The following is a 22,465-nucleotide window of genomic DNA, read 5'->3' on the forward strand; positions in this document are numbered from 1 at the left end:
AGGGCCCTCTGCTGCCGTCCATCTTTCCTGAAGGCCCCAAATGATATCTGCTTTTTTGTCTACCTGCTTGCTCACCCACCAGGGCCAATTTGTAGTATCCTGCTTAAGGACCCTGTTTAGGGGCAGGAAAGTAGGGGAAGGGAAATAGAACTTAATTCTATGAGATAGAATTATTTTACAGTTGGAGTGGTTCAGTACTGTGCCTTTCTCGGGGAAGCCTAAAAGTCTGGCATGGACTCTCAACTGAGATAAAGGTTGTGGGCTAATTAACAATTTATAATGCACTAAAGTTTGGAACTCCCCTGGTGGATTTGTTTACTGGGGCTTATACCTTGCCATCACCAGTCGAACAGCCTGCATTGGCCATGTGTACAGAAGGGCATGAAAGGTGCCACTGGAGACTTTTAGGGAGCCCTCATGAAACTAAGATTCATCATACAAATCTTGGTGGTTTTATCCAGAGATGAAGCATGTCCTTGTGTTAATAATAAGGACTTTGGGAAGCTGTACTTGGAAGGCTCTTGGGCCCCATGTATTTGCCTGCATTCTCTTTCTACTGCTTTACAGTATAATTTGCCTTTATTGGAAATCTTGTGTGAGAATGCTCTGTGGAGTCTTACAAATCCTTTCAATTACCCGTGTTGTAATTTCTGCAAGAACCATGAATAAAATATAATGCTGCATCACAATTCTGAAAACCTAGGTGCTTAAATCAACACTCATTTAGTAGTTCACAGTTCTGTAGGTCAGAAGACAGGGCATCATATAGTTGTGTTCTCCACTTAGGGTCTCAAAAGGCTGAAATTGTGGTACTAGCTAGACTTCATTACCATGTGGAACTTGGCATCCTCTCGCAAACTCATGCAAACATGGCAGGATTCAGTTATTGGGCATTGTATGAAGAAGGTCCATGTTTCTTTGCTTGCTGTCAGCTACTGCCTTGCTAGGGTCACTCTCAGGTCTAGACACTCCTTATTCCTTGAAATATGGCTCCTTCCATGAGCCCCCTCACACTTTCAATCTCTTAAATTAAGAAGAGCCCATTCCCTTTCAAAGGATAACCTAATTAGGTCAGATTCACCCAGGATAATCCCTTTATTTAAGGCTGATTTGGGAATTTTATTACATCTGCAAAATCATGTCACAGTAGTACTTATATTGGTGTCTGATTGAAAAACTGAGAGGGTGCAGATCATGGGGACCATCTTAGAATTCTGCCTTCCACAATAGACCCAGTTGTTAATTGAGCCTATTCATATAGACTATAGAATTATGTTCTGTGGAGCCCCAAGAAGTAGGAGAAGACTGGGTATGACACCTCTCTCTCATTTTAACAGGGTGACCCTAGTTTTATCCATTGTACACAATTATAGTCTATATAAATTGTAGCTATTACGTTTTGTTTATACTATTTCTTTTGGTAATGACATCTGACTTCATAGTTTTAAACTGTATGTGTAGGCTGATGTTTCTTAAACATATTTATCTGGCTTGAACTTCTGCCCAGACTCATAGTTAACAACCCTTTTCACATCTCCATTTGGATATATAATAGGCAAATCAAATGTAAGATTTCCAGTTGTGGGAACATTAAGATAATATGGGAATAATAAAGCATACAATTAAAAAACCTTAAGATTTCCAGAATAAAGCTGATATTTCCCTTTAAAACTATATCTCTTGTCACCAGAATCTCTAGATGGATTGGTTAGTTCAGGTCTTCTCTTATACAAAGTTAGTCCATACAAAATGGGAAATTTTTTCAAATGTGCTGACACCAAAACAAAAGTATCACAGAACATTAATAAACAGGGAAACATGGCCCAAAAAGAGAAACAAAATAAATCTCCAAAACCAACACCAAAGAAATAAAGACATATGAATTATCAAAATAACCATCATAAAAATGCTTAATAAACTTAGGAAAATAATACATGAAAAAAATGAGTTAAAAAAAATCTTTTTTTTTTTTTTTTAAAAAAAAAACCCAGAACATTTGGAGCTGAAAAATACCATAGCTGAACTGGAAAATTCACTAGGAGTGTTCAACAGCAGATGTGATCAAGCAGAAGAAAAGATGAGACATTTGAAATTACCCAACCAGATGAAAAAAAGGAAAAAGAATGAAAAAGAGTGAAGAAAGCTCAAGGGACTTATAGGATACCATAAAATGTATCAGTACATGCATTATGAAAATTCCAAAAGAAGAGAGAGACAAAGGCAGAAAGCTTTATATTTAAAGAAATAATGTCCCCAAACTCTCCAAATCTGGGGAAGGAAGTGGACATTCAAATTAAAGAAGCCTTTAGATTTCTAAAAAGGATGAACTCAAGAAACCAATATCCAGACACCTTATAATCAAAGTGTCAAAAGCCAAAGGCAAAGATAGAATTTTGAAAATGACAGAGACATGACTATTTCATGCAAGGGAACACCCATAACACTATCAGCAGATTTCTCAGCAAAAACCTTGCAAGACAGAATAGTGTGTGATAGTATACTGCAAGTACAAGAAGAAAAAAACTTCCAACCAAAAATACTATATATGACAAAAAACTGTACTTCAAAAATGAAGATGAAATAAAGGCTTTTCAAATAACTTCCCTCCTCCCCCCACCACCCAAAAAAGAAAAACAAAAGCTGAGAGAGTTTCAATATCTGCCTTATAAGGAGTCTTTAAAAGAGTCCAATTTGAAATAAAGAGTCCAATTTGAAATGCTGAACAAGAGCACTAAAACATGCAAAAGCATAAGCTTGCTCATAAACATAAATATATAGGTAAATGCAAAGTACTATAATTCTGTAATAATAGTACTATAATTCTGTAATAATGCAAAGTACTATAATTCTGTATAAATCACAGTTAATTATGCTATAGAAGTTAAAAGACAAACGTATAAGAAGTTATAACTAAAAATAAATTAATAGACACACAATATTAAAAATGTAATTTATGACAGCAGTAACAAAGTGTGGGGAGGGAGAAGTAAAAGTGTAGTTTTTGTATACAATTCAAGTTATTTTTAGCTTAAAGTAAATTCATATAAGATGTTTTATGTAAGTCCCATGGTAAAAACAAAATAAAAAAGCTATTGATAGAAGATATGAGAAGGGGAAAGCAAAAAAAGGAATCGAAACATGTCACTACAAAAAAAATCAACGAAACAGAAAGGAAAACAGTGAGAAATAAGACAAAGCAGACAAAAAATGGATCTGAGCCTCGCCTGCAACCTACACCACAGCTCATGGCTGGATCCTTAACCCACTGATTGAGGCCCCGAAATCGAACCCGCAACCTCATGGTTCCTAGTCGAATTCATTTCTGCTGCGCCACTACAGGAACTCCAAGAGATTCACTTTAGATTTAAAGACACACATAGGCTGAAAGTAAAAAGATGGGAAAAGATATTCCATGCAAATGGTAACGAAAGAGAACGGGGCCCACACTTATATCAGATAGACTTTAAATTAAATGCTGTTAAGAGACAAAGAAGGAAATTGTGATAAAAGAGTCAATTCATTAAGATATAATATTTATAACACAAATATATATAGGCACCCAATATTAAAGAATCCAAATGTATAAAGAAAATATTGGGAGTTCCCGTCGTGGCGCAGTGGTTAGCGAATCCGACTAGGAACCATGAGGTTGCGGGTTCGGTCCCTGCCCTTGCTCAGTGGGTTAACGATCCGGCGTTGCTGTGAGCTGTGGTGTAGGTTGCAGACGCGGCTCGGATCCCGCGTTGCTGTGGCTCTGGCGCAGGCCGGTGGCTACAGCTCCGATTGGACCCCTAGCCTGGGAACCTGCATATGCCGTGGGAGCAGCCCAAGAAATAGCAAAAAGACAAAAAAAAAAAAAAAAAAAAAAAAAAAAAAAAGAAACGAAAACATTGAAAGAACTTAATATAAGAATAAACAGGAACATAATAATCATAGGGGACTATAAAACCCCAGTTTCACTAATGGATAGCACAGTCATACAGAAGATCAAGGAAGCAGAGGACCCTAACAACAAACACCACAGATCAAATGGACCCAGCAGACATACACAGAGCATTTCTTCCAACAGCAGCAGAATCTGCATTCTTCTCAAGCACATATGAAACATTTTTGGGGATAGGGTACATAGTAGATGATGAAACAAGTCTTAAAAAGTTTAAGATTGAACTAATAACAATTATATTACCAAGTATATTTTCTGACCACATGGAAGGAAACTAGAAATTAATAGCAGAAGAAAGGCTGTAAAGTTCACGAATATGTGGAAATTAAATAACACACTCTTGAGCAACCAAAGGGTCCAGAAAGACATTAAAATGAAACTAGAAAATATCTGGAAACAAACATGAAAATGTAACATATCAAAAACTCAGTGTGGTGCAGCAAAAGCAGCACTAAAAGGGAAGAGTATACTGATAAAAACCCTATGTCAAAAAAAAGAAAGATCTCAAATAAACAACCTAACTTTATACCTCAAGGAACTAGAAAAGAAAGAATAAATGAAGCCCAAAGTTAGCAGAGGAAGGAATAATAAAAATTCGGGCAGAATTAAATGAAATAAGGAATATAAAAATGATAGAAAAAATCAATGAAAATTAATGAAACTAAAAGTTTTTTTCTGAAAAGATATAAAGTTGACATATATTTGACTAAACTAAGAAAAAAGAGAAAATTCAAACAAATACTCTCAGAAATATAAAAGGAAACATTAAAACTGATGTTACAGAAATTAAAAAAAAAAAAAGATTGGTGTTTCCATCGTGGCTCAGTGGTTAACAAATCTGACAAAGAACCATGAGGTTGCAGGTTTGAAACCTGGCCTCTCTCCGTGGGTTAAGGATCTGGCGTTGCCATGAGCTGTGGTGTAGGTTGCAGATGCGGCTTGGATCCTGTGTTGCTGTGGCTCTGGTGGAGGCTGGTGGCTACAGCTCCAATTAGACCCCTAGCGTGGGAAGCTCCATACGCCAGTCTTGGGTGCGGCCCTAGGAGAGCCAAAAAGATTAAAAAAAAAAAAAAAAAAAAGAGCACAAGAGATTACTACAAAGAATCATGTACCACCAAATTGGAAAACTTAGGAGAAATGTATAAATTCCTAGAAATATATACCTACCAAGATTGAATTAAAACCTGGATAGACCAATAACAAAGAAATTGAATCAATAATCAAAAATCTCCCAAGACCAACAACAAAACAATCAGGGCCAGATGGTTTTACTGACTAATTCTATCAAATATTTATAGAAGAATTTAAGCCAATATTTTTCAAGCTCTGCAAAAAATTGAAGAGGAGGGAACACACACGAACTCATTTTATGAGGTCAGCATTACCTTGATACTAAAATCAGGCAAAGATACTACAGAAGCAAGCAAGCAAGCAAACAAACAAACAAAAAACCAACTATGGAACACAATCCCTATAAACACAGATGAAAAAATTTCCAACGAAATCCTAGCAAACTGAATGTAACAGCACACTAAAGAGATCATTCTCCATGACCATGTGGGATTCATCCTGATGAGGCAGGAAAGTTTCAACACATGAAAATTAATCAATGAGTTGATACACAACTGAATGAAGGGCAAAATACATGCTTGTCTCTAGATGCAGAATCAACATCCTTTCATGACAGAAACACATAAGGAACTAGAAATAAAAGAAAGCACCTCAATGTAATAAATGCCAAATGTGAAAAGTCCACAGCTAACATTATACTCAGCAGTGAAAAACTTGAAGCTTTTCTTCTAAGACCAGAAACAAAGCAAGGATGTCCACTTTCACCATTTCGCTTCAACATAGTCCTGGAAGTCCCAGCCAGAATAATTGGGCAAGAAAAAGATACAAAATGCATCCAAATCAGAAAGGAAGAGGTAAAATTATGTCTATTCTCAGAGGTAAAACTATCTCTGTTCTCTGTTCTCTGCAAAACATGGTTTTGCAGGTATAAAACCCTAAAGACTCCTCCAAAAACTGTTAGAACCAACCAAAAAATTTGGTACCGTGGTAGGATACAAAATCAACATTCAAAAATAAGTTGCATTTCTATATACTGTCATAAAAGTATCTGAAAAGGAAATCAAGAAAATAATTTCATTTACAATAGAATCAAAGTGAATAAAATACTTACAAATAAATTTAACCAAGGTAGTGAAATACTTGTTTACTGAGAACTATAGAACACTGATGAAAGAAATTGAAGAAGATATAAATAAATGGAGAGTCACCCCATGTTTATGGATTACAAGACACAATATTTTAAAATGTTGGAGTTCCTGTCATGGCTCAGTGGTAACAAACCTGACTAGTATCCATGAGGATTCAGGTTCCATCCCTGGCTTAGTGGGTTAAGAATCCGGCGTTGCTGTGAGCTGTGGTGTAGGTTGCAGATGTGACTCGGATCCCGTGTTGATATGGCTGTGGTGTAGACTAGCAGCTGCAGCTCTGATTTGACCCCTAGCCTGGGAACCTCCATATGCTGAAGATGCGGCCCTGAAAAGGGAAAAAAAAAAGTCCACACTACCCAAAGTGATCTAAAGATTCTATGTAATCACTATCATGAATGTTTTTTTAGATCCTGTGAGGCAGCCTGACAAAGTGTTCACATGGCCATATGTTTTTGTGCAATTTACACAAATCTTTTTTAAGATAAAAAAAAAAAACAATTCACATACCATAAGTTTTATCCTTTCAGAATATAGAGTTGATTGATTTTTATAATACTTACAAAGTTGTGTATCCACTATAACTATATAATTGTAGAGAATTTCATCACCTGCCTTCCCCCAAAAAACCATACTCATTCTCTCCAATCTTCCCTCCTCCCTAGATACTACTAGGGAGGAAACTACTAATGTAATGGAAACTATTAATCTACTTTCTGTAACTGTGAATTTGTCTACTCTGGTCAGTAATCATGTAATACATGACCTTTTGTTTCTAGGTTCTTTCATTTGGCATGATGTTTTCAAGGTTCATCTATATCAGTCCTCAATACTTTGTTATTGCCAAATATATTCCATCATATGGACATTCTGCATCATGTTTATCCATTTATTAGTTAATGGACACTTTAATTTTTTTCCATTTTTTTGGGCTATTATGAATATGCTGCTATGAATATTCTTGTGCAAGTTTTTTGTGTGGACATATACTTTATTTTTTTTTATTACTTAATGAATTTTACTACATTAATAGGTGTACAACAATCATCACAACCAAATTTTACAGCACGTCTATCCCAAACCCGCAGTACATTCCCCTACCCCGCACCCTGTCTCCTTTGGAAACCGTAAGTGGTGTGGACATACACTTTAAATTCTCCTGGGTAGTGTGGTAGGGTGAAGAATAGTTCCCCACAGATGTGTATATCCTACTCGCTGGGACCTGTGAATATATTACCTTATATGGAAAAGGAGACTTTACAGATATGATTAATTTAGGGATCTTGAGATGGAGAGATTATCTGAGTGGCCCAATGCAATCACAAGTGTCCTTATAAGAGAGAGATAGGAAGGTGAGGGAAGGCAGAGTGGGAGATGTGACGACAGAAGAGGCTTAAAGTGATGCAAAGAAGGGGCCATGAGCTGAGGAATGTAAGTGGCTTTTAGAACTTGGGGAAAGAGAAAATGGATATTTCTCTAGAGACTTCGGAAGGAATACAACCATGAGGACACGTACAGAACTTTAAAATAATATTGTGTTGTGTTATATGTGTTATTTTAACACATATACCAAATTTGTCCATAATTTGTTACAGTTCAACAATAGGCCTTGTATTTTGGAACTTGGAAGTGGGTTACTGCTGTAACAAATACTAAAACTTCAGAAGTGGCTTTGGAATTGGGTGGTAAACAGAAGCTACAAAAAGCCTAGCTAAAAGTTTATGACAGAAAAAGCCTAGATTGCTTTGAACATAGTAGAAATATGGATGACAATGAATCTCTGCTATTGAGGACTCAGAAGGAGGTGAAGGGCATGATAAGAACACTCTTTATCTTCTTAGACAATACCTAAATTATCATGAAAAGAATTCTCATAGTAATATGGACTCTAAGGGCACTACTAATGAGGGCTCAGAAGGAAATAAGCTACATGTTAACATGGAAAAAGGAGTAAAGGGGATCTTTTTTCTATAGTAGCCGAAATGTCTGATACAATTATGTGAAAACCATAATTAAAAAAAAAATTTTTTTTTGTCTTTTGTTTTTATAGGGCCATATCCGCAGCACATGGAGGTTCCCAGGCTAGGGGTCTAATCGGAACTGTAGCTGCCGACCTATGCTAGAGCCACAGCAACACCAGATCCGAGCTGCGTCTGTGACCTACACCACAGCTCACAGCAACGCCAGATCCCTAACCCACTGAGCGAGGCCAGGGATCGAACCTGCAACCTCATGGTTCCTAGTTGGATTCGTTTCTGCTGCACTAAGATGGGAACTCCTAAAAAGCATAATTTGTAAGAGGTAAATTAGATATTTAGCTGGAGAGATTTCCAAGCAAAATTTTTATGGTGTGGCTTGATTTCTACTTGCTGATTGTGACAAAACACAAGAGGAAAGAGTAAATTCAAAGAACTATTAAGGAAAATAAACCAGGACTTGGCTTGGGAAATGCTCATCCTATTCAGACTACAAAACAGGCTAACATTAAGAGATTCACAGCCAGGAAAGTGTGCTCTGGAAATAAAGTCAAGGTGTGCCAGGGCAAACCTTTGCTAATGCCTTGTAAGGATTCAGGGTCAAAGTATTCATTTATTCACAGAAAGTTCTAACTGCTTAAGCAGGGATCTCTGGAACCTGTTAGACATTTTAGAGGAAGCCGAGAATAGAGATGGGATTACCCAGGAAAGATCTGTGAGGAACCTCTTATATAATCAAGAAATCTTCAAGAAACAAATTGGAGATACACAAAGCTCGTTAGACCATTGTAGCAACAGAAACGCTGCCTGCATGGACTGGAAGAAACAGGGAGAGAGAGGATGAAATGAGAGACTGTCAGACTCCTAAAATTCTACAGGAAGGAAACAGGCTGATAAATATACTTAGCTGCAAAACCATGCTTTCCTTCCTGGAAAAGTAAGAATGATGCAGAGGGTAAAGCCATAGGCACAGAACAATGAGTCTTGAGCTACAGAGGTTATTCCCAGGCCATGAAACTTCGTGAAGTTTGCTGGGGTGCATTTTGAAATTGGTTTTGAGTGTAGACTACGTCTGTCCTTCCATTCCCCACCCTCCTCTTTTTGCAGTGTCTTTTTGGGAGTGTCTATAACTGTTACCCTCTGCCTGTTACACAATCATATTTTGGAAGCAGACTGGCTGTTTTCTAGTTTTACAGGTGGAGAGGGATTTAGCCACAGGATAGATTATACCCAGCACCTTTCCCAGGCCAAACCTAGATGTTTTAGTTGATGAAATTTGGGACTTTTAAGCTGATGAGATTAAATGAGATCTGTTCTTGAGTTGATTTTGTAATGACTGAGAATTTTAGAGAACTCAGATTGAGGTGGGTACACTTTCACGTGGTTAGACATGAATTTGAGGGAACAGAGACCTGACTACTGGTTGAACGATGGATTTACAAAGATGTACATGTCTTAATACCCTGAGCCTGTGAATATATTACCTTATAGGGTAAAAGATAATTGGCAGATATGATTAAGTCAAACATTTTAAAGAGATTATCCTGGATTATCTCAGTGACCCCAACATATCACAAAAGTCCTTATGTGAGAGATGCTGGGGAGTTGGAAAAGACAGAGAAACAGATTGATGATGGAAGTGGAATCAGAGTAGGAGACATAAATGACAGATAAAGAGATTGAAGTAGTATGAGAAAGGGACTACTAGCCAAGGAATGGAGGTAGCCTCTAGGAGCTGGAAAAGGCAAGGAACAGATACTCTCATGAATCCTCTGGAAGGGTCAAAGCCCTGAGGACACTTAGATTTGAGGACTTCTGACCTCCAGGACCGAAAGATAATAAATTTGTATTGTTTTGAGCCCCTAAATCTGTCGTCATTTGTTACAGATCAGCAATAAGAAAGGAATACAGATCTGTGCCGAAGCCTGAAATGCTGGGTAAAAGTAAAATCTTGTTAACTACAATTTTATCCTGACCCTCATTATGTTGCCATGGAATGGCTACAGGGATTTTGGGGAGATAGATAAAAGGAAATTGCATAGGAATACATTTAATACAGGTTTAACTGAATATATTTATATGGTTGCAATCATGCCTGCCTATAGTTAACTTCTTGTTAGCCATCTAGAGTAGAAATGACTTTCAGAAATACTCCTCTTGTCCATTATGCCAACTCCCTTGACAATCATGACCTGAAGGTATAGGTTCAGGGAAAGTATTGGTACATGATATGTCCTTTGGTTCTTAGCACCACAGCATCTAGATAGGGGAGGAGAAACAAAGCTTTAAATGTAGGGAGCCAGAGTTTTTCTCAAATCTAACAATCCTAAAATTTTACAAGCATATCAATGAAAATTTGTAAAGATAAAAAAAAGTTTCCAAAAAAATGCTCAACATCACTGATTATAAGAGAAATGCAAATCAAAACTACCATGAGATACCACCTCACACCAGTCAGAATGGCCATCATTAATAAGTCCACAAATAACAAGTGCTGGAGGGGCTGTGGAGAAAAGGGAACCCTCCTGCACTGCTGGTGGGAATGTAAACTGGTACAGCCACTATGGAGAACAGTTTGGAGATACCTTAGAAATCTATACATAGAACTTCCATATGACCCTGCAATCTCACTCTTGGGCATCTATCTGGACAAAACTCTACTTAAAAGAGACACATGCACCCACATGTTCATTGCAGCACTATTCATAATAGCCAGGACATGGAAACAATCCAAATGTCCATCGACAGATGATTGGATTCGGAAGAGGTGGTATATATACACAATGGAATACTACTCAGCCATAAAAAAGGATGACATAATGCCATTTGCAGCAACATGGATGGAACTAGAGAATCTCATCCTGAGTGAAATGAGCCAGAAAGACAAAGACAAATACCATATGATATCACTTATAACTGGAATCTAATATCCAGCACAAATGAACATCTCCTCAGAAAAGAAAATCATGGACTTGGAGAAGAGACTTGTGGCTGCCTGATGGGAGGGGGAGGGAGTGGGAGGGACCGGGAGCTTGGGCTTATCAGACACAATTTAGAATAGATTTACAAGGAGATCCTGCTGAATAGCATTGAGAACTTTGTCTAGATACTCATGTTACAACAGAACAAAGGGTGGGGGAAAAAAATGTAATTGTAATGTATACATGTAAGGATAACTTGATCCCCTTGCTGTACAGTGGGGGAAAAAAAAAAGTTTCCAAATTATCAGTAGTAAAAACCATGGTAAAGGAAAGCCTGGATAATTTTTCTATTATTGCCATAGAAAATTATATTACAAAGTATTTGTCATGTGAAAAGACTGTCAAAGAGCATGAAGCCAACATATAAGGGGAAAAATGAGTAGCAGAGATGTGTGCTATTATGCTGTTTTTTTGGATTTAATGATGTTTATGATATTTTTCAGCTTTTCAAAATTGTATCCTATTTAATTTGTAATTTAAAATTCATAGTTTACTCATCTTAAGGAAATACTCACTTTTGTATTTGATCATGTGTTCCTAATTTTGTATTTTTTTTTTTTCCACACCCACGGCATATGGAGGTTCCTAGGCTAGGGGTCTAATTGGAGCTGCAGCCACCGGCCTATGCCGGAGCCACAGCAAAGCAAGATCCAAGCCACATCTGTGACCTACACCACAGCTCAGGCAATGCCGGATCCTTAACCCACTGAGCGAGGCCAGGGATTGAACCCACAACCTCATGGTTCCTAGTTGGATTTGTTAACCATTGAGCCATGATGGGAACTCCTTGTATTATTTTTGAAAGAAGGGGTCCCTAATTTTACATGTTCAGATCTTTCTGGCTATTTTTTTAAAATTTATCTAGAGAAGTTCCCTGGTTGCTCAGTGGATTAAGGATCTGGTGTTGTCACTGCTATGGCTCATATCACTACTGTGGTACAGGTTTGATCCCGACCCAAAAACTTCCATATGCCAAGGTCATGGACAAAAAAGAAAGAAAAGAAAAGACAAGAAGATCTACCGAGAAAACTCCTTAACACTTCCAATGCTACTATTACCCCAATCCAGGGCACTACCATTTCTTACCTACACTATTGCAATAACTTCTTAACTGGTCTCTTTGATTCCACCTTGCCCTTTATTCTGGGCATAATAGTCAAAATGATTCTGGTAATATAATGTAATGTAGTATAAGTAACTTAACTTACTGTAACCTAATATAATACAATGTAACAATGTAAGGCAGACCATGGGTTCTACTTGTTCAAAAGCATCTTACTCAGAATAAAAGCCAAAATCCTTCAAACGTCTTATAGGATTCTACCTCTCCCTGTGCAGCCACCTCTCAGCTTCCTCAATTAGCTTATCACCTACTTTTTTCACTTCTGCTACTCCAGGTATGCTAGTCTTCTTGCTGTCCACAAGGCAGGCTTGTTCTCATCTCAGGTGTTCATACTTCCTGTTCCCGCTTTCACCTAGGTATTAACATGGTTCACTCTCTCAGCTTCTTTAGATTTTTACTAAAGTGTCATCTACCAAGTGAAGCTTCCTTGTCCACCCTAATTAGAACTAAACTCTTCATTCATGCAAACACACATACCCAGACCCCCACATCCACTCACATCCACTCTCTTGCTCTCTCCATAACCCTTACTGTCCTCCTTAGCACTTTCATTGCCCTCTAGTTTTGGTTTGCTGTGAAAGCTAAAACTGAATAAATATTTTTATAAATTTCATTTAGATAACACATCCAGATATTATTTCAGCATATAAGTGAAGAAGATATATTTTGAATTTGATTACTTTAAATGTTTTTTGTTAGGTTTGGGGTGATTCACAATCCCTATTCACAACTCAAGAATATTCTCATGGCTTTACTTGGTGATTGTATAATATGCCTATTTTCTTTGTAAAGTCTTGATTATAAATTTGATCTCTTACTTAACATAGTTTACCCGGATTCAGTCAGAAATAATTTCTTTTTCTTTAAATTCTCTGGCTGAAATCTTGATAGAATTGCCAGGGCACTTGACTGCATTGGAATATATGGCATTCTTAGAAGAAAATCTATTTATGGAAAGGAAAACAGAGCTAATTAATTTCATTTATAGTGCAGTCTTATTGCAACAATGAGAAATGGCAATGAGGGCAAAAACTGCTTCCTTTGAAAACAGAGATATTTTATCGCTAGAAAAAGGGAAAGTTTAAAATCAAGAAATAAGTTTAAAAAAATTTCTTTTATTTGTTGTGTGACATTGGAGATTGCTTATTATTGCCCTAGGTTAACAGATGTTGCATTTATGTAAGCGAAGACCCTAGTTTGATCCTCCTATTAAAAAAAGCTTCCATAATTATTTCCATATATGATATATATATTTTTTAATTGAATGAGTCATCAAAGATTCCTTTCAAATTCCAGAGTTAGTGGAAATACTTTTTAAAAAAAATTATTGGTCACAGTTCTAAATGTTTTACTTTAAAGTTTCATGGAGAAACTCATTTAGAAGTATGTCTCAAGTGAATTGCAGTTGATTCCTCAAAGGATACCTAATTATGGAATGATTGCTCTTCAGATAAAGTATTTCCTCCACCTCTATTACTGTCTAGTTTGAATTAAAAATTTTCAATTTATGTAGGCATGATTCTGATGATGAGAATTGACTGAAGTGTTCACTTTTACAATCAAATGATTCATTCATTCATTTGAAATATTTATCAAGTGCCAGTTGGGAGCCTGATACTCCACTAGGTGCAGGGAGAACTTTCTGGAGAAAATGATGTCAAAGTTGAATTGGCAAAAGTAAACACTTGTTTTATTTTAAATGTTTAAGCTACTGCCTTTTAGCTGTGGCCCATGTTTCTAATGTTCTCCTTTGTAATTCTGAGGTTAATGTTTCTGTTTTGACAGGTGGCTCTGTATCAGGCACTGACAACTGGTTATACTGAGAGAGCCTGGGAGGTTAGAGGAGGAAGAAGGGACATATTTCCTGGGAATTTTGGCATCTCAATAGCAACACTGCTCGCTGCAGTGACACTAAACTTCAGCAACAGTGGTTGCTGGATGGCTGGTGATGATGAAAAATTGCATTTTTATTACTTTGTTCTTATAAACTTTACTTGAAGAATAATTAACAAAATTTTATTAGTAGGTGTGGAAAACCTATGTTGTAATTATTTATAAAGGATATGTAAATATAATGCTTGCCTCAGGTACAAATGCATCCTAGGTAATTAAAAATGAGCACACCTTGGGTGAACTAGGAAGTTGAAGTCATTGGTTGTTATGCTTTTGGTGAAGTTTAATTTAATTCTTTTTTTTTTTTTTTTGTCTTTATGCCTTTTCTAGGGCCACTCCTGTGGCATATGGAGGTTCCCAGGCTAGGGGTCTAATCGGAGCTTTTGCTGCTGGCCTACGCCAGAGCCACAGCAACGCGGGATCTGAGCCACATCTGCGACCTATTCCACAGCTCACGGCAACGCTTGATCCTTAACCCACTGAGCAAGGCCAGGGATTGAACCTGCAACCTCATGGTTCCTAGTTGGATTCTTTAACCACTGTGCCACTACGGGAACTCCAATTTAATTCTAATCAATTTAAATTACAAGTTAAAACAGAGCTCAACTGTTTCAAATTTCTATGAAAGCACATTCATATAATTTATAAAGCCAAACAGTCTATATAATTGGCATTTCTTCTCAGTTATATCATTCAGAGTGTCTCCATTGTTTATTTGATTTATCTATTTGAATTTTTTGTTTGATTCTATGAAATAAAGTGAAAAGAGTCAATAGAAACAAATTCAGTTTGAATATTGAGATTAGAAATTCTTACTTACTGTGATATATAGCCTTACTAATTAAGCATTTAAAACAGTGACTTTCAGAGTACAGACCACTTTTTAAGCTTTACTATGAAGAAGTTTTATGGAATATAAATCCTCTAATACAGTCCATGGCTGGCTAAATTTGTGAAATCTTTTATGGCTTGACATACTGTTTCGAATATTAGATAGTTAAAATGATGATACTCATTTCCTGATGAATTCTCTGAACTTACATTCAATCCATCTTTGTATGTGTTTAAAAAATGTTTATCATAGCAAATTTTTTTTCATTTTTAAACATTTTTGTTGCTGTCGTTTAGGTGTTTTGGTTTTTAAAAATTCATGTCTTGTTCTTTAATCCAGAATTTGAGTGGCCTGTAGTTTAGAAGTATTTGTCAGTAACTGACACATTAAACAGCTCAAAGAGTTGAAAATACTCTTGAAGTGATCTCAGTGTCATGCCATAAACTCTGGAGACTGAATGTGGGCTAATGTTTAGTAGAGAGGCAGAAGTACTTTTAGGAACATGAAATAAATATTTTAAAGTTACCCCTTGTCTGATTACTTTTCCAGAAAGCAAATACAAAATAATTAATAAAATGGTCTTTCAAAATCACTTATGATGTCATAGCCATATTCATATTTAATCCAAATTCCAGCAGGAGAAACAGAAAATATAGGTAAAAGGCTACATTTGAGGATATAAAGACTGTTAATTTTCCAAAACTGATGAAAAACATGAACCCACAGAGAAAGTATATGAGAATAATATGTACCAATCTTATGCATGATTATAGATATAAAAAACCCCACACAGGACTGAACTGAATATAGTTTATACAGAAGGGCATGATCATCATTATATCATGATCATACTCGATCTACTTCAGAGATGCAAAGGTGATTTCACATGAGAAACTATAAGTTTACAGCATTAACAGATGAAAGGAGAAAAAATATTATTTCAATAAATGCAAAAAACATTTTATATAGTTTGACATCTCTTCATGATAAATTAGAACTAGGAAGGTATGTTCTGAACCTAATAAAACCATCTAAAACTAGTACTAAAGAATATTTTAATGATAAACATTAAATGCACCTCCATTAAAATCAGGAATAAACAACATTTTCTTCTCTTCAACTATTCACAGATTATTTGATTAGCTACCAAAAATACCTAGAGAATCTACAGACAAATTATTCATATTATGAAGTTTAGCAAGAAACTAGATATAAGTAAAAAAGCCAAAAATCAAATTTATTACTAGATCCCTGCAAAACAAAACAAAACAAAACAAAAAAACAGGTGTAGGATACTATAACTTTTGAAAAATTACACTTATAACTACAACAAAAAGATAAGGCACATAGGAATAAACTAACTGAAAATGGACAAAACCTTTCTTTGAAGGAAACTAAAATTTCATTAAAGATACTAAAATGGACAAAAAAATGGAGATTGTCATGTTTGATGTCAAAAAAGTATCACAAAAAATCAATTCTCCATTGTCCAATCAAAATTGATTTACAGAATGCATTTCTAATTAAATTCTAACACTGTTTTTTCTTTGTGAGAAAACTCAAAAAATACTTCTAAAATTCAGGTGTCTAAAATGTCCAGGAGTTCCTGTTGTGGCTCAGTGGTTAATGAATCTGACTAGAAACCATGAGGTTGCAGGTTCAATCCCTGGCCTTGCTCAGTGGGTTAAGGATTCAGTGTTGCTATGAGCTGTGGTGTAGGTCCCAGACACAGCTTGGATCCCTCATTGCTGTGTCTCTGGTGTAGGCTGGTATCTGCAGCTCTGATTAGATCCCTAGCCTGGGAATCTCCATATGCTGTGCATGCAGCTCTAGAAAAGGCAAAAAGGCAAAAATAAATAAAATAAAATAAAATAAAATGTCCAGGTGCCTATGTTGTAGACACGTCTTACCAGATTCAAAAATTTAATGTTTGTGTTAAGACAGTGTGGTCTTGAGATTCCCATCTTGGCTCAGTGGTTAATGAATCCAAACAGGAACCATGAGGTTGAGGGTTTGATCCCTGGCCTTGCTCAGTGGGTTAAGGATCAAGCGTTGCCGTGAGCTGTGGTGTAGGTTGCAGACGTGGCTCAGATCCCGCATTGCTGTGGCTCTGGCGTAGGCCAGCAGCAAAAGCTCCGATTAGACCCCTAGCCTGGGAACCTCCACATGCTGCGGGAGCGGCCCAAGAAATGGCAAAAAGACAAAAAAAAAAAGAAAAAAAAAAAAAAAAAAAGACAGTGTGGTCTTAGTACCAAGAGGGTAAAATGATTAATGAAGAAAGTAACCTATGAACATATAGAAATCATATTTTGTTAAGAGGGGGCATTCATATTCAAGTGAAAAGTAAGGACTACTTAATGTTGCTTGGAAAACTGGTTATCTGTTAAGAAAAAAATAAATACGCAATACAAAAAATGCCAAGATGAAAATAAATTTGCTTATAAATGAAACCGTCATTTTTTTTTTGAAGAAAACATATGAAAAGATCTATTTGACTTTGAGGAGCTACAAACTTCTTAAGCAAGACACAAAATGTGCTAGACATAAAACTTACACATTTTATTATATTACTGTTAAGAACTTCTGGTCATCAAAAGATACTATGAAGAAAATAAAAAGATTTGGTAGAGACTCAGAGGAAGTATCTATAGTACATATAACCAACAAGGGATTAATATCTACAATGTATAAAAGATCTCTGGAAATCTACAAGACAACTAAGAGGAAAAATGGCCAAAAAATACATAAACAGGCATTTCACAAAAGAGGAAACACAAATGGCCACAAGCTTACAAAAAAAATTTCATTCACATTAGAAGTCATAGATATGCAAATTAAGATCATAATGAGATGCAAAAATAAAAGTCTAGCAGGTGAAGATGAAGACATGAAGCTTGGAAACTCTTAACACATTGCCGATGAATGAGTATAACTATTTTGAAAACAAAACATTATTTTTCAAGTTGAATATGTACACAACTTATGACCAAGAAATCCTTCACTTTCAAACATATGTCTTAGAAAAACTCTTACACATGTGCACTAATAGGAATATTCATAGCAGCAATGTAATAAAAATTAGGTTAAAATGATTGCCCATGAAGAAAATAAAGGGTAAATAAAGTTGTAATATAGTCGTATTTTTAGAAAGCTTGAGAACAAACAAAGTGAAACAATATGATATTTAGAGACACATGCAAATTACAGAATGTTAAATAAAATTCAGGATTGTAGTTACCTCTGGGAATAAGGCAGAATTAAGTAAGAGCATACAGGTAGCTCTTACTAGTGATGTGCTAGTTCACAAGAATATGGTGGTAGGTTTAGATACATTTTATTGTGCTTTGTAACTTTACATATATTACATATATTATTTTATGCATATAAAATTTGATATAATAAAATTTCAAGCCTCTTTATTTTTATTATTTACTCCTAAATTCAAGTTTTATTTCACTATTTTGTGGCTACTATTTGACAGTATTCCTAATTCAGCTGCAAAGAAAGCTAAAGACTTACAATGTCTGTAAAGTATCTAATTGCTTGAATTTGATAGTCATGCATTAATATAAAAATAGAATGCACACTATAATTTTTTTTTTTTACTTATTGTCATCTCTCCACATCTGTCTCTTTCCCATGCCACACAAAATGAATCTCTAACACTAATCTCTTAGGTGTCAATATCTAGCTACAGATTGGAATTTAATTCCCTTTCCTCCATATGATATTGTTTCTAGAGGCCTCTTATCAGAGCAAATTCTCTTATTTTCACATTAAAAATTGTTACTGTCAGAGAAACAACAGTTAGACACACATATATGGTTAATAAAAGTCAAATATTTGCTTAAAAGTAAATAACATTAGAAATGTGGAGTTCCAGAATTATAGTTTCCTCTCCACCCTGCCAAATAACTGAGTATTAGCAAATAAAGCACCTAAGTATAAATGCAAAAAAAAATTAAGGGACATATTTTGTGACAAGTATGAAATTTGGGGAGTTCAAAAGTAAAAAATGTTTTTGCTCAGATGATTTTTTTTTAGACATCATTTAGCTTAAGTTAAAAAATATATATATTTAAAAGTTATTTTTACTAAGCATATTTTCAAAAAATAATTACACACTATTAGCCTTTGTTGATACAAATATTTATAGTAAAATATTGATTCACAAAGTATTCATACCAAATGCTTGCAAAATTATATATCTGACAGAACTGAAATTTACTTGAAACATACACTGTGTTTATTATAGATTATCTCAAAAATTCTATGAAATTCTCTCAAAAACTCTATGAGATAGATGGGATTTATACCATTATTTTTATTCTTTTTTTTCTTTTTTCTTTTTTTTTTTTTAAGGATCACGCCGGAGGCATGTGGAGTTTCCTGAGCTAGGGGTCAAACTGAAGCTGCCGCTGCCAGCCTATGCCACAGCCACAGCCACAGCAATGCAGGATCTGAGCCGTGTCTGCAGCCTACACCACAGCTCACAGCCACGCTGGATCCTTAACCCACTGAGCAAGGCCAGGAATCAAACCTGCATCTTATGGATACTAGTTGGGTTCATTACTGCTAAGCCACAACGGGAACTCCAATATCCTTATTTTATTGACGAAGTTGAGGATAGAGATTGAGCTACAGACCCAAAGGTATCCATCTAGCCAGGGACAGAGTTGAGTTAAGCTTCAGTTCTCTGAATCCATTTTCCATGTTCTTTCATCTACTAGGTCAATTTATATCTCTTCATGAAATCATGGTCAGATCTAACTTCTTAAGAACCAATTTAAAAACTACCAGTATAAACTAGTTTTGCCACTGTTATTCACCACCTTCAACCAATCTCTTCACCCACGTTAATAAATATCTCCTTTATGAAGTTCCCTTTGTGGCTCAGCAGTAATGAGCCCAACTAGTATCCGTGAGGACACAGGTTCGATCCCTGGCCTTCCTCAGTGGGTTAAGGATCTGGCATTGCTGTGAGCTGTGGTGTAAGTCACAGAAGTGGCTTAGATCCTATGTTGCTGTGACTGTGGTATAGCCTGGCAGCTACAGTTTCAATGTGACCCCTAGCTTGGGAACTTTTATAGGCCGCACAGGTGTGGCCCTAAAATGCAAAAATAAATAAATAAATAAACAAACAAATAAATAAATATCTCCTTTAAAAATGCCAGTGGTGCTTAAAATTATGTATGGGGCCCTCTTGTCCTACTCTCTGGTTGAGGCCATCATGCGAGCTGCCCCAACAGTGTTGGGGGTATCCAAAGCAGAGCAAGCTTGGCAGTGCAATGCAGCAGGCAGAGGAAAGCTCCAAAGTTCATTTTTTTCTGCACCTCTCTGTTTGTCTATCTCGTGGACTCTCAGATCCTATAGACTGGCTAGGGGGCCACTATTGAGGTTATGGCTGATGAGGTTCCTTTGAAACAGGAGGGAAGGGGGCAGGGCCCAACTCTTAAAAAGTGATAAAGCTGTTGAGGACATGATATAAGCTTGTTAGAACCAACTAGGTCTAAGATGGCAAAAGATTTGATTTCCAGGAGACCCTGAGCCTCATTATATGCTCATTGTAATACATTAGCTAAGTAACACACATGCAGGTGCCATAACAGTTCTGAGGCCAGCCCTAAAAGGCCAAAAGTGGGTGCTGGCCCAAATCCTAGAAATCCCCGCCCCTTCTCCAAAATAGTTGGAATAATCCTCCTACTTGTTAGCTTATGAAATTACCCAGCCTATAAAAACTCACCACTGCATATTTTGAGGCCTTGATTGACTTTTGAGATGGACTGCATTCTGTCTATAGAATGTGTCTTTCTAGGGCCTCTCACTTTTTGAGATTGTCCACACTCTATAGAGTGTGTATCTCCCTAAACAAATCCACTTCTTACCTATCACTTTGTCTCTCACTGACTTCTTTCTGTGCTGTGAAATAAAGAACCTGAGTTTCAGTAAGTCCTAAAGTCCTGACACCAGCTGGGTGGTTTTGACTAGAGGACTGTGGACTCGAATCCCAGTTCATGGCTTCAAGTCTCAATCTGAATCTTGGCTGGATCTGAATCCCATCCAAGTTATGCAGTTTCACCTTCACAACAGAAACCAGGGTGGAGGCTAGGTGATGGCATTGCCAGCAAGAGGGAGATGGCCAGTGCCCCTAGGGAGTACTGCCCGAGCCCAAAGAACTGACTTCAGGTTCAGAACTGCAGATTTAACACAGGAGGCAATATCAGCTGCAGACTTCAGCCCAGCAGCCAGCACTGATGAAAATCAGCCTGAGGCCAGGGGGTTCCTTTCCCTCTTATCAGAAAGGCATATAGCTTCCTTTGCACTCATCCTTCTTCTCCTTCCTTTTTCTTTTTCTTTCTTTCTTTCTTTCCTTTTTTTTTTAAAAGAAATTTGAGGTTTTATTTTATTTTATTATTTTATTTTACTTTTTGGCTGCACTCGTGGCATAGAGAAGCTCCTGGGCCAGAGATCAAACCCAAGCCACAGGAGTAATTTAAGCCATGGCAGTGGCAACACCAAGTCCTCAACTGCTAAGCTATTGGGGAGCTCCTCAAATTTCATCTAAAGGACACAAGCAGAGGAAGACCGGTAGGATACAGAGAATTTCTATGCAAAGAAGGTGAAAATAACCTAAAGGGACTATGTAACTTCTGAAACTATATTTAACTTCCGATCATAGAAGAATAGAAGTCAGTTTTTACCCTCAATCAACAGCTGATAGATGCTGGAATAATGATCAAAGTAGTTACGGTCAAAGTAAAATAAACTTTGTACATTCAAGTTGGAGTGTGAATTACACCCTCTTACCCCTGTACACTGGCACTTACTGTGAATCACTTTTTTCCATGCATTATCTCATTTAATTCTCCTACAAGCGCTGGAAGGGAGGAATCACTACACTCTACATTTTATAGAAAAGGAAAATGAGGCTTAGAGAGGTTAAGTCATGTGTACAAGGCCACATAACTAGCAACATGGCTGGGAAATAAAAACTGATTATTCATTTAAATGCTTTAATTTAAAAATGGTTAAAATACATTTTAGATAAATTGATTTTTGAAATTTGAAGATGTTCAAGTGGAAGACTTCTGAATAAAACAGGCGTTTGAGATTTTGGTCTTCAGGAACATTTCAAGAAAACTTAAGTCTGAAAGGAGCATTTAAAATTCTGCCAATTTGGCTGGCAGTGAAGTCATAAAATATGTTCACTAGAAAGGCATTTGCAGTACAATTGGAAATAAAAGGCCATTGACCACTTCTCTTATGCTATGCCCTGAAGCAGCCTCCAAGGCAGAAGTGTTCAAGGTATGGACTTTGACTTAATCAAGTCTTGGCTTAAGTCCCATTCAACCATATAGAAGCTCTGTGAGTCAGTGACCACTTAGAGCTCGTTTCCATAAACTTAACATGGTAATTCAGGATTAAATGAAGCAACATATATAACATACTGAACATGGTGACACAGCTGGTGCTCAAAAGTGGCAATGTGCCTCTGCCTATT

General features: G+C 36.6%; 1 protein-coding gene across 50 annotated transcripts in view; it reads right to left on the minus strand.

The window, feature by feature from the left end:
- The window catches only part of LRRC7 (leucine rich repeat containing 7), a 537,967-nt gene that overhangs the window by 174,791 nt on the left and 340,711 nt on the right, over positions 1-22,465 (minus strand). The window lies entirely within an intron of this gene.

Source organism: Sus scrofa, chromosome 6, assembly GCF_054392235.1.
Source record: "Sus scrofa isolate SSC_HxYL_T2T_F1_AM1 chromosome 6, Sscrofa_HxYL_maternal_Yorkshire_Landrace_v2.0, whole genome shotgun sequence".
NCBI classification, from domain to species: Eukaryota; Metazoa; Chordata; class Mammalia; order Artiodactyla; family Suidae; genus Sus; species Sus scrofa.